Here is a 12,858-nt window from a genome sequence, read left to right as displayed (position 1 = left end):
GTGTAAAACTAGGCCAAGCAACATATATTTTTACAACTGGAGGGGTCCAAGTATTCATACTCCAGAAGTTCTCCACACAAAAGAGTTCATCAACCATGTTTTGGGGAGAACTTTCTTATAATCTAATATACACTTTAATCATTTGAGTTTTGTTTGGCTTTGCTTTAATTCTTATGGCATCTAGACAGCCAGATGGGGACCTATGACACTTACATGTTTTAAGCTAGTGAATTGCACTTTTGCTTAAAAACATAAGTCTCTCCATCTTAGCGGAAGTGGAAAACAAGAAAAGACACTTTCTAGTCCCTCCTCTGTGAAGGAAGGCCACCAGGCTCTGCTTCCAAAGACAGAGCGATATTCAAATTTTACATCTTTTTGTATTTGGCTTACATTCTTCCCCTCTCACTCCCATGGAATTCTAATAAGGGAATTTAAACCTTTGTGAACAGCATTATGCATGTCATTTTATCAGAGAACCAGTTTTTATTAAAGTTCATGGAAATACGATTTTTTAATAGGAATAAGAGAACTGTGATAATCCAGTAAAAGGTGAAGGTCATGTTTACATAAATTTTGATGATAAAACTATGGTACAAAATATTGATGACAAAGGATTTACTATGGCTATTGCTAACTAATTACCCCAAAAAGAACTAGTTTTATGTATCTGACAATTTTTTTAAATCATGGACCAATATCATACAGGTAAACCACAACCCAAGTAACTAATTCAGTATGTCCAAAATATTGAACATTTACTTTGAACAATAATAATAACAGTCACCATTTATTGAGTATTTACTTTGTTCCAAGTACTTTTTACACATTACTTTAACCATGAAAGGTAGGTATTATTAGCCCATTTTAAAGATGAGAACATTGAGGCAAAGGGTCCCAACTTTGGGCTACAAAATCTACATTCACTTTGGCTACAATATCTACATTCTTTCTAAGACCCTCTTCTATTTCAGAATAAAACATGTGATGCCCTGAGAAGATCCAACAATGAGCCTATCCAGGGTTTTCTAATTTTTAAAAAGTGGGAATAAGAACATGTACCAAGTAACCACGTGCTGGCAGTGCCCACACACCCCATAAGAGAAGTACAGAAGTCAAGAAGTTTAATTCTGAAGCAGACACAGGCTGGGCCCTCCCAGCCTTTCTGTTGCCTGGAAGCTCCCCAGACCAAAGAAGAGAGCACCAAACAAATGTCCAACACTCTCAGATAGAAACCCAGCCAGTATCCATACTCCTTAGCACCCAAAACCCTCTAGTGGATTTTAACCCAAACTCACACTCAGAGGGAAGAAAAGAGAGTGCAATTTCCAAGTGCGAGCCCCCGGAGTTAAAGCCAACAATTTCCCAGGGCCTGAGCCATCCCATAAGCTTGTTTCCTAGGGACCACTGGTTTGTCAGCATTACAGGTAACTGCATATACTCTGCTATCTCAAGTGAAGATTAATAACGTAGCCATTAAATTTTTAGCTAGTCAACACAAAGCCCTGAAATTCCTTCTGATGACCTCACCGGTAACCTTCACACTGTGAAATCTAGTGGTCACTCTGACCCTTCTCACACTAGATCGCTAGCACCATGGGACACTGCTGTCCACACTTTCCTTTCTGAAGCAGTCTTTTCTAGCTTTTTACACCACACTCCCATTTCTCTTCCTTCCTAGATTATCAGCCATGCAATCTCTAGTTGTCAGAGCACACTTCTAGGCCTCTTTATTTGTCTATATTCACTCTTCTGTTAGATGATTTTATCTGCTCCTTTGGTTTTAAATCCCATCTACATGATGGTAACTTCCAAATGCAAGCATCAGCCCAGACTCACCTCTGAGTATACTCATGCACACAACTGCCTTCTTGGCTTATACATGTGGTTGTCTAACGTGTCCCTCAGAATTATCACCTGACTTTAAAGACTTTTTTTATATCACAACCATACCCAATCTTGGTCCTTACCAAGTCTACCCCTTGTCAGTAAATGACATCATCATCCACTCAGTTACTCAGGCCATAAATGAGAGTCATCCTTCTTAACTCCTTGTCTTTAACCCACTGACTCCTACTCATCACCACCTCATAAGCTGTCAATTCCAACCCCAAAACACACCTCACAGCTGTCTACCTCTCTCCATATCTCCTGTCAACAGCTTAATTCCAACTTTTCATCTTTCTCATGGACCACCTCAAGGGCCTCCTAACTCACATCTTTGTGAACTCTTGCTCTCCCTCCAATTCTTCCCCCCATATCACATCCAAAATAATCTTTTAAAAACATGTAAACACAGGTATGCAATTTCACCACCCAAAAAGTCTTTAATGGCTTCCCATAATACTTCTAATTAAACCTCTTCTCTTTTGTCTGTAGGACTGACCCTTGTCTACCTCATGAACTTCATCATGGGCCAGTATCTCCCCTTCCTCTTTATCCAAGCCTGTTGGCCTTTTAGATCCCTCTACTCACCAAATCCTTTCTCTCCTATAGCCTTTGCACCTGTTATTTCTTCCTGGCATGCTCTTAACCCCACTCTCGCATGGTTGACTTTTTTCATCCCTTAAGCCTCTCTTTAAATGTCAGCATTCTGGCTCTAAATACAGTAATGCTGGTCCCTTACCACTAAAATTATTCTCCTTCATAGCACCTGTTTATTCTTCCATAAAACTTGTATTTTGTAATTATACTTTTGTTTTAGAGTCCCCTCACTAGACAGTATGCTTCATGAAGGCACAAGACATGCATACCTGTTTTACTTACACCTATACAAAATTGAACAAATGATTAACTAAAGGAGATTTATAATATATTATTCAAAGAAAGAAGAATCAAGGATAACTTACAGTATAATACCAATTTTGATTAAAATATGTTTATGTTGGGGCACCTGGGTGGCTCAGTCGGTTGAGTGTCCGACTTCCATTCAGGTCATGATCTCACAGCTCATGAGTTCGAGCCCCACGTCAGGCTCTGTGCTGACAGCTTGGAGCCTGCAGCCTGCTTCAGATTCTGTGCCTCCCTCTCTCTCTGCCCCAACCCACTCGCATTCTGTCTCTGTCTCTCTCAAAAATAAACAGCAAAAATTTTTTTATAAATATATGTTTATGTTGATAGAAATGAAAATAGAGGAAGGTATACAAGAATGTAGAAATTATCATCCAATTGTTTTTTTTTTATTATGCATTTCTGGGTTTTCCTAATTTCTTGCAATGACTATGTCTTACTTTTAAAATCAGAAGCATAAAACTTTTAAGCAATGTTCTTGTTTTTTTTTAATTCATTCTACTATGAAAAGTGAAAACTGGCAATAATAAGAAATCACAGATACATTATGACTGGTTTAGCTCATGGAAATATATTAGTTCTTTCCCAGAGGCTGGAATATATTAGCTATCAACTAAGTGATTAATCTTTTTGACTCGAAACCTAATTTGTCTCAGCTAATGCCTTATACTACTAAATAAGAAATTTCTAATTCCTTGGAAAATGTATATTCACATATAATTCTATGCAGATCAGAAAGGATTAAAATGTTGAGGAAAGGAGTGCCTAGGTGGCTTAGTCGGTTAAGCGTCAGACTCGATTTTGGCTCAGGTCATTATTTCAAGGTTCCTGAGTCTGAGCCCTGTGACAGGCTCCCCAGTGACAGTATGGAGCCTGCTTGGGAGTCTCTCTGTCTTCCTCTCTGTCTGTCCCTGCCCTGATTGCATATGTACTCACTCTCAAAATAAATATATAAAATTTTTAAAAATAAATAAATTATAAAAATAAAACTTGGAGGAAAGACAATTATTAATAACATTTATTGATGGTATACCCCAGGAAATAGCTACATTTGAAAGAATTGAAAGTTATATCCTAAAAAGTCTTTTTCTTGGGGTGCCTGGGTGGCTCAGTCGGTTAAGCGTCCGACTTCCGCTCAGGTCATGATCTCACAGTCCATGAGTTCGAGCCCCGCGTGGGGTTCTGTGCTGACAGCTCAGAGCCTGGAGCCTGCTTCAGATTCTGTGTCTCCCTCTCTCTCTGCCCCTCCCTTGCTCATGCTCTGTCTCTCTCTGTCTCAAAAATAAATAAAAACATCTAAAAACTTTTTAAAAAAATAAATAAAAAGTCTTTTTCTGGGGTGCGTGGGTGGCTCAGTCAGTTAAGTGTCCAGTTTTGGCTCAGGTCATCATCTCACAGTTCGAGTTCCAGCCCTGCTTCAGGCTCTCTGCTGACAGCTCAGAGCCTGAAGCCTGCTTTGGATTCTGTATCTCAGACTCTCTCTGTCCCTCCCCGACTTGCGCTGTCTCTCTCTCTCAAAAATAAATAAACATTAAAAATATTTTAATATAAAAATAAATGAATAAAAAGTCTTTTTCTGAGTATCAACTACCCTAGATTGCCAGAAGTACCTGCAAACTTGACTACAATACCGTCTGGAACAATGAACATACCCAAACACGAGACAGTCAAGCACTTTTACATAATTATACAGTATTAAGTTTCATCACCTTATAATTAGGAAAATGTGAGAAAAAATGTTATTTTCCTCTGCAAGTGTGAAAGTTTTCAGTCATTTGAAAAAAGTAGGTAAACTTAATTTTGTTGGAAGATAAAACATTGTTTCTTGTAAAACTTTAACCAAAAAAAAAAAAAAAAACACAAGTTTTTGAAAAGTTTTCCTTTGTTTTATGCTTGAGCTAATCAGATAAATACCTACTTTTCCAATTTAGGAACAAATCCTGCAGAAAATGATAGACTGGAAATACTCCTGATTTCTAAATCAGCTAATTGTTAAAATGCTTCAAGGGAGGAGTATCAGAAGAACATTCATCTATTTATGGCACCAAGCAGGTGACCTTTGTTTTGAGAAAAATGTTCAGGAAGATTTAATATATTGTGAAGGTCCAAAACAGCCACCTAGTTCATGTTCATTTGTCAAATAAAAGTGATGAAGGAAAAAGGTCATCTGGACTAGTGCACAACTGTAATTTGGTTATTAGATTAGAATTAAATCTCAGTGGTGGTGATATACAGAGCATAGTCTCCAGAAAGCAGACAGGAAGACTAGAGAAACTGAGTATTGCAAAGAGACTATTAAGATAAATTCAATTTAAAAAGCTCAGTTTAGGACTATACATATCCACCCTGCATAAAGTATACAACACACACACACACACACACACACACACACACACACACACACATACTACTACCATTTGTATCCATTTCCTCTTGTACGTTAAACACTTGGATTACCAGAAAATCCATGGACCTCTTCCTCTGATGGAAAGAGATATAGTCTTCTTGTGTATCTCATCATACAAGACTTTTCTTTCCTTTTCTTTTCTTTTCTCTTCTTTTTTAACAGATCAAAGATCTGAAAGTCACTTAAGTATAAAAAGACAAGTAGGAAATCTGAAGGCTTTATCTAGGTCTTACATTATTATACATCATTGAGATGTAGTTGTAGATAAGAAAGTAAATAAACACACAGAGAAAATATTCTTGGTTAAAAAAGTATATTACACATACGTGGCTTTTATTCACTTTTTAGGATCTTCTGATTTTAGGAATGAACATAAATCATTAGCCAACAACAAGAAAAAAAGACACCCTGATCACCTCTCTATAATGGTTACACATAAAATACAGAAAGGACATTAACTCCATCAATTTTTAAATTATAGTACTTTAAAACCTTAGTTAAAACATTTTAAGATGAAATCTTACTCTAAAAAATTACAGTATTTCAAGAAACTGATAACCATGTCATTGCTTGCCATTAATTCTGTGATTAGTGACATGTTTTACCATCTGAAGAGAAAAAAAAATGGACTCAATTTATCTGAGAGGTCCTTATTGGGAAATATGGGTTAATTTTTATCATATTATCAGTTAAATTTTCATTTATGAGGCAAATATTTTTAAATGAATTGAGTAGATTATTATTTTAATATACCCAATTATTTTAAATTAGATTGTCTGAGTTAGGTTATTACCTAAATTCAATTGAAAATAAACTTGAAAATGTATTCACACTAACCCTGAAGTCTTTGAATATTTAAAAGCAGTTCTACACACAGATGTACAATAAATGTTGTTTATTCACATTCATTAAAAAGTAGACAATTATTAATTTCATATACTCAAAACTAAGTATATACTAATATATATTACTAATATATATATACTGTATATATATTACTAATATATATATACTAATTATATATATTAGTATATATAATTTTATATACTCAAAACTAAGTATAATGATCAATGATTTTTGATCATTATCTTAAAAATCCCCCAAAGGAATAATTCCTATGTTTTAATTTTCTCTTCTTCCTAAAACTATTCTGTAAGATAGACTTTCAAGCATGGTTTCAATGCTGAAATTCTTAAATTCTCAGTGTGTTTGTTTTTGTGAGTTTTATTCACTTTATTTTTTTTGAGAACTTAGCAAGAAAACAGAAACACTGCAAAGCTAAGTCTGGGAATTATTTTCATTCAAAAGTGATCAGAACAAACTTTTGCTTCTGCCAATGGCAAATTAGGTTGCTTAAGACTAACTTTTCCACTGAGAACAGCTAAAGAAATCAGACAAAATATTAAAATAATATTTTTGGAGGCAGCAGAGAGCTGATAAAAAATTATACACATGGAACCAAAAACCCAGAGAAAAGAGATGCCAAAAGAGGGGCCCTGTATTTGGAAAAGACACCAACCAAACTGATTTCAGCAATCTCATCAAACTAGGGGAGACAATGGAGTTTTTAAAAATCTCCAAAGGGGTTATATGCATGTTCATGCTTTCTTTCCACATGTTTAAGTGGGTTTTTTTTGTTTTTTTTAATTTTTTTTTAACGTTTATTTATTTTTTGACACAGAGAGAGACAGAGCATGAACAGGGGAGGGTCAGAGAGAGGGAGACACAGAATTGAAACAGGCTCCAGGCTCTGAGCTGTCAGCACAAAGCCCGATGCGGGGCTCGAACTCACAGACCGCGAGATCATGACCTGAGCCAAAGTCGGCCACTTAACCGACTGAGCCACCCAGGCGCCCCTAAGTGTTTTTTTTAAATAAGGTAACAAAGGCTTTGAGTTGGGGCTCCAAGAGGCTGCACCAAGGAATAAGGATGAATCAGAAGAGAAACCCTGAAGAAGAATGAATCTCAGCTCAGGGTGAATCAAATCTAATATTGAATTAAAATAAATTTTTCCTAGTCTAGTTATCTCCCCAGAAGAAAAGTAAACCAACTCTGGAGAAACAAAAAATCATCCAACACCTCAAGTATATCTCTAATTGTTCTTATATGATATTCCGCAATTATTATCAGGCATGAAGACATGCTTCCAGCTCTAATGGAGTCACTTAAAACAGACCAGCATTCGAGTGGAGAACCAGAAATGGTAGACAAATACACAAATGTATTGTTGGATGTTATTGCAGAGATGCAAGGGTATCCTAGTGCTGAAAGGCCCAATGCTGGAGAAAAGAAGTTAATTAACATGATCCCAACTTTTATCTGGAACAAGCAGTGACACAGAAAAGAGCAAGTCCACATAAAAATGGAGAGAGAAGCAAAGCCAGGAAATCTCAGCAACAATGAGCCATACTTTTGAAGACTGCACAACTGAACAGAAGTAGGACCCTAGTGAAGTTAGAAGGGCTATCTGAACCCAGGTTTCTTTAAAATTTCAAGAAAATTAAAGGTGTCAAGGCTCAATTACAATGTTATCATTAAAAAAGAGAGAGAGAGATTAGAGAGCAGAATAAATATCTCTACAGGAAATGAAAGTATGCCAAAAGATATCATCAAAAACCAAACCAAAACTATAATGTAGTATTTCAAACAGAGCTAAAACACATACAGTCCTAAAAGAATTGTGTAAACCAGAATTAGTGGTACTGAGAAAGGAGGTGATATAAATCAAAGAGGAAATAAAGATAAAATAAAGAAAACAGCATTTTAGAAACGGAATAAACTAGTAAGGACCCAAGAGTCATCACAATAGATAAAGCCTTAACAGAAATTGGAAAAAAAATATTTTTGTTTTTAAGAATCAAAAAGAAATGGGAAAAAAAGAAAATGAGAAGAAAGTAACAAATACTGAACAGAGGCAAAGTGGGCCTATCATAAAATAAGAGAAGCCCACAAAGAGGAAAATCATAGCAAGGAACAGACAAGTATAAAAAACTCTAATTCATTAGCATGTGGCTTAAAGAAAGATAAAATTAGTTTTTCTTTAGAATTTTTGACATAAATGCTTTATGACAAAAGAAAATGAGTAACATTTAATATACTTAAGGAAAGAAAATGTAATAAAAAATTTTATGTTCTGTATATTCAAAGCATACAAATTGTTGTTGACACACAAAAAAGAATAATAAATAGTGTTCCCATGAGCTCTTCCAAAGAATCTATTAGAGAATGAGCTTTAGATAACCAAAATTACTACAGAGATATTGACATACGGAGTGGTGGTGAGCACTACTTATAGAACTAAGACTAATTTAGGGCTAAAAGGGAGAAAATAAAGTATGCAATGTCAATATGATCTGCTAATGTTAATAGAATACAACATCACTCCAACTAACAAGTAGAAAAAGAACAAAAATCAAGCACTAAGAATCAATGGGTGCTAACATCAAAAAAGACCAAAAACAAGACATCATTTGCTTCCTACTGAAAGTTCACGCCATCACCTACAAATTTGCTAAAGGAACTGAACCCATGTCTGATCAACTTTCTGACATAATCTGTTAAATTGTAGAAATACAAAAAAAAAAAAAAAAAAGAAAAACAAAAAATAAAAAACAAAACCCATGAACTGCACTGCACCATAAGCATATAGTCAAAAAGATCCTGACTGTGGAACTATAGGTCAAATGGTCTAGTTTCTGTAACAGATAAGTTGTAAGAAAAACAAAGGAATGGAGGGAAAGCTGTACACTAAAAGACACAGAAAATACATACCATTTTTTGAAATGTGCAAGACCAAACTGTAATGTTGAGAAGTGCACACTTGAATAAAAAAACCATAAACACACTCACCATTACTCTTTAAAAACAGAGTACTCTGATTGGGAAAGTTCATGGAAAAAAATTCTGAGGTGCCGACAAAGTTCTATTTCTTGACCTTGTTAATGGTTACATGGGTGTTTGCCTTCTAATAATTCACCAAGGTTTTCATTTTTTGCATTGCTTTTTGTATTTGTTTCCAATAAAGTAACAGAGAAAAGTGAATGCAAAATAAGGACATCCCTCTACAAGAGTAGCCATTGAGACAATTACTGACAACACAACTGCAAAATTGCACCAACATAAATTTTAAAGGGAATTCTTCATATGAAATTAAAATGATGCTTGAGGGGCGCCTGGGTGGCTCAGTCGGTTACGGGGCCGACTTCGGCTCAGGTCATGATCTCGCGGTCAGTGAGTTCGAGCCCCGCGTCGGGCCCTGTGCTGACAGCTCAGAGCCTGGAGCCTGTCTCAGATTCTGTGTCTCCCTCTCTCTGACCCTCTCCCGTTCATGCTCTGTCTCTCTCTGTCTCAAAAATAAATAAACATTAAAAAAAAATTTTTTTTAAAAAATGATGCTTGAAGGAAACCTTCAAATGCACGAAGAAATGAAGAGCACCTAGTAGAGTAAATATATGTAGAATAAAAAAGAATATTGATGATATAAAATAATAATAAACTATCTTGTGTGTTTACATTATATATATATATATAGTATATATATACACACATATATATTTGTGTATATATATACAATATATATACATAATATATATATACACAAATATATATATATACATATATATATATACACACACACACACACACACATATATATATATATACACACACACACACATTATATATTAAAGTGTTTTGGGACTAAGTATTTTCTGGAAAGTTGTGACAAAACTAATTTATCGGATTCTAAAATATCAAGAAATTGTCATAGGTATGTTGAAATCTTTAGGGTAACTCCTAAAAATAGTAAAAGAAAGTAAAACTAACAAGCTAATATAAGGAAAAAATATGTAATGCTAAAAAAATTATTTAGTCAAATCCAAAGAAGAAAAGAAATGAGAGAGAAAGAATTTAAAACATATGAATAAAATTTTTAAAAGTTAAAAAGATAGCTAAATGGTAGGTTTAAACTGAAACATATTGGCAATCCCATTAACTGTAAATAACCTAAACACTTCAAATAAGATAAATATTATTGATGTAGATTTATTTTTAAGCCCAAGTGTCAGCTGCTTACAGGTAACACACTATAAATACAAAAACACGAGAAAATTGAAAGTAAGTCTTGGGAAAAAAAAGACAAACTATGCAAACTTTAAAGAAAAGAGAGCCAGATTAACTATTCAAATATCGTGTGAAGTAGAATTTAAGAAATATTTCCAGAGAAAGAGTAAAAGCCCTAGACATCTTGTCTCAGGAAGGAAGGAACTGCTAAAAAAGAATGACAAGGCACATTTTTAAAACATATAGAAGCCAACTTGAAGGTGCTTCCATTTAGCAAATTTATGAAAATTTGAACCCCAAAATAAACGGTATAACATATAAAACTCCATTGAATAAAAGAGGAAGCCATGAATCCACACTTATAAAATCAATGAATAAATTAAAAGTTTAATGAGGAAGGAGATATTTATATACTCTTAAAAAGTATCTCACCACACACTCATTAACTACCTTCCCAACATAATTCCCAGAGTCTCCTCCCAAAATAAGTATTAACTACAAAAAAGAAAAGTAACTTTTAGGTAGAGAAGGCTAGCAGACATCACTTTAATCAAGTAATCAAAAATAACCTAACCCAAACTGGGACAAATCCTAATCCTGTGCCACCAGATGGGATACAAGAAGAGCGACGGAGTATCACCTCTGTGATTTCATCCAAGGTCGCATCATGAAGGAAAATATCACACAAAATCAAAATGAGAGAAATTCTATACAGTAGCTGACATTCCATTTTCAAAAGTGTCAAGGTCATCAAAGTTAAGGAAAGACTGAGTAAGTATTCAAGATCAAAAGAGACCTAAAAAAATGACAACTAAGGCAACACATAATTCTGAATGGAATCTGTCTGCTCTAAAATGTATTATTGAGACAACTGGTGAGAACTGAATGGGGTCTTAGGATTTGGTGGCAGAAATGTGTCAATGTCAATTCCTTAAGTCTCAGTATTATATTATGCCTATGTAGGAGAACATCCTTTGTGCAATAAAGTATTCAAGTGCTGTAGGTCATCATATTGGCAAGTTATTCTCAAATGGTTTAAAGGAAAAAAATTCTTTATATATTTGCAATTTTTCTGTAAATATAAGATAGTTTCCAAAAAAATTTTAAAGATAGTTTCAAAATTTAAAAAAACAATAGTTTGAATCTGAAAGCTAACAAAAGTACAACGTATCAAACTTGCTGGATATAAAGCTTCTTATTAAAAAAAATGTAGCCTAAAATGCATACAGTTGAGGGGATCCTGGGTGGCACGATCGGTTGGGCATTGGTCTTCTACTCAGGTCATAACCTCACAGCTCATGGGTTCGATCCCCACATAGGGCTCTGTGCTGACAGCTCAGAATCTGGAACCTGCTTCGTATTCTGTGTCTCCCTCTCTCTCTGCCCCGCCCCTCTTCTCACTCTGTCTCTCTTTCTCAAAACTAATTAAACATTAATTTTTTTTAAACTGCATATAGTAGAAAAGAAAAATGACTAAAAATAAATATTGTTATCTACTTGAAGAATTTAGAAACAGACCAGCAAATTAAACCCCCAACAATGTGAGGAGAGTAACAAAGATAATTGCAATAATTAATAAACTCAAAACAATAAATTAAATAACCAATAAAGGCAAATATTGACTCTTTGAGAAGACTAATAAAGTTGATAAACCTCTACCAAGATGCATCAAGGGGAAAATAAGAGGGAAAATACAAATTATCAAAATCAGAAAGTAAAAAGGGCATCATTATAGAATACACAGAAATTAAGCACATCATAAAAGTATGTTATAAAAAACTTTACACCAATGAGTTTAAGAATTTGAGCAAAACAAATTCTTGGAAAAACATAGCACACAAAATTGACAGATGAGGAAATTAATATCTTGGGTGAACATATATGTAAGTAAGGAAATGAATCTGGAATTAAAATACCCCACAAAGAAATATCCAGGCTAAGAATGCTTTAGCAGCAAATTTTTCCAAACATTTAATTTAAGATTAACCTTTCATATATTCTTTCAGAGAACAGAAAAAGTGGAAATACTTTCAAGTAAATTAATGAGACTTGGCTAAGCGTAAATAACAAACTCTAAAGTCTATCACAAGAGGGGCGCCTGGGTGGTTTAGTCGGTAGTGTGTCTGACTACAGCTCAGGTCATGGTCTCGCAGTTTGTGAGTTCAAGTCTGGCATCAAGCTTGCTGCTCCAGCGTGGAGCCCGTTTTGGATCCTCTGCCCTCTCTCTGTCTTCCCTCCTCCCCTCTCAAAACTAAATAAACTTTTGAAGTCTATGACAAGAAAGGAAATTTATAGATCAATATCACAACATAAATTCAAAATTCTAATAAATATTAGCAAAGCATAGCAAGCAATATATCTAAAAGGAAACACATCATAATCAGTTGGTTTTATTCCATAAATATATTTAACTGAAAACCAAACATGTAATTCACCACAATGACAAAATAAAGAACAATAACATAATCCTCTCAATAGATGCATACCTGAAAACTTTACCCTTAAGATCAGGAACAAAACAAGGATGCTTCCTATCACCACCTTTATTCAACACTGTACAAAAAGTACTTGTCAGTGCAATAAATATCATGATTAGATAGGAA

The 12,858-nt window shown here is 34.6% G+C and overlaps 1 protein-coding gene across 2 annotated transcripts in view; it reads right to left on the bottom strand.

Annotated features, from left to right (window-relative positions):
• CPNE8 (copine 8) overlaps window positions 1–12,858 on the bottom strand; it is a 232,092-nt gene that overhangs the window by 176,090 nt on the left and 43,144 nt on the right. The gene's annotated exons all lie outside the window — the stretch shown is intronic.

Source organism: Panthera pardus, unplaced genomic scaffold (assembly GCF_024362965.1).
Source record: "Panthera pardus isolate Hobbes unplaced genomic scaffold, ASM2436296v1 HiC_scaffold_6, whole genome shotgun sequence".
NCBI lineage: Eukaryota > Metazoa > Chordata > Mammalia > Carnivora > Felidae > Panthera > Panthera pardus.
The sequence above is the reverse complement of the archived record's forward strand: the minus strand, read 5'-3'. Positions and strand labels throughout refer to the sequence as shown.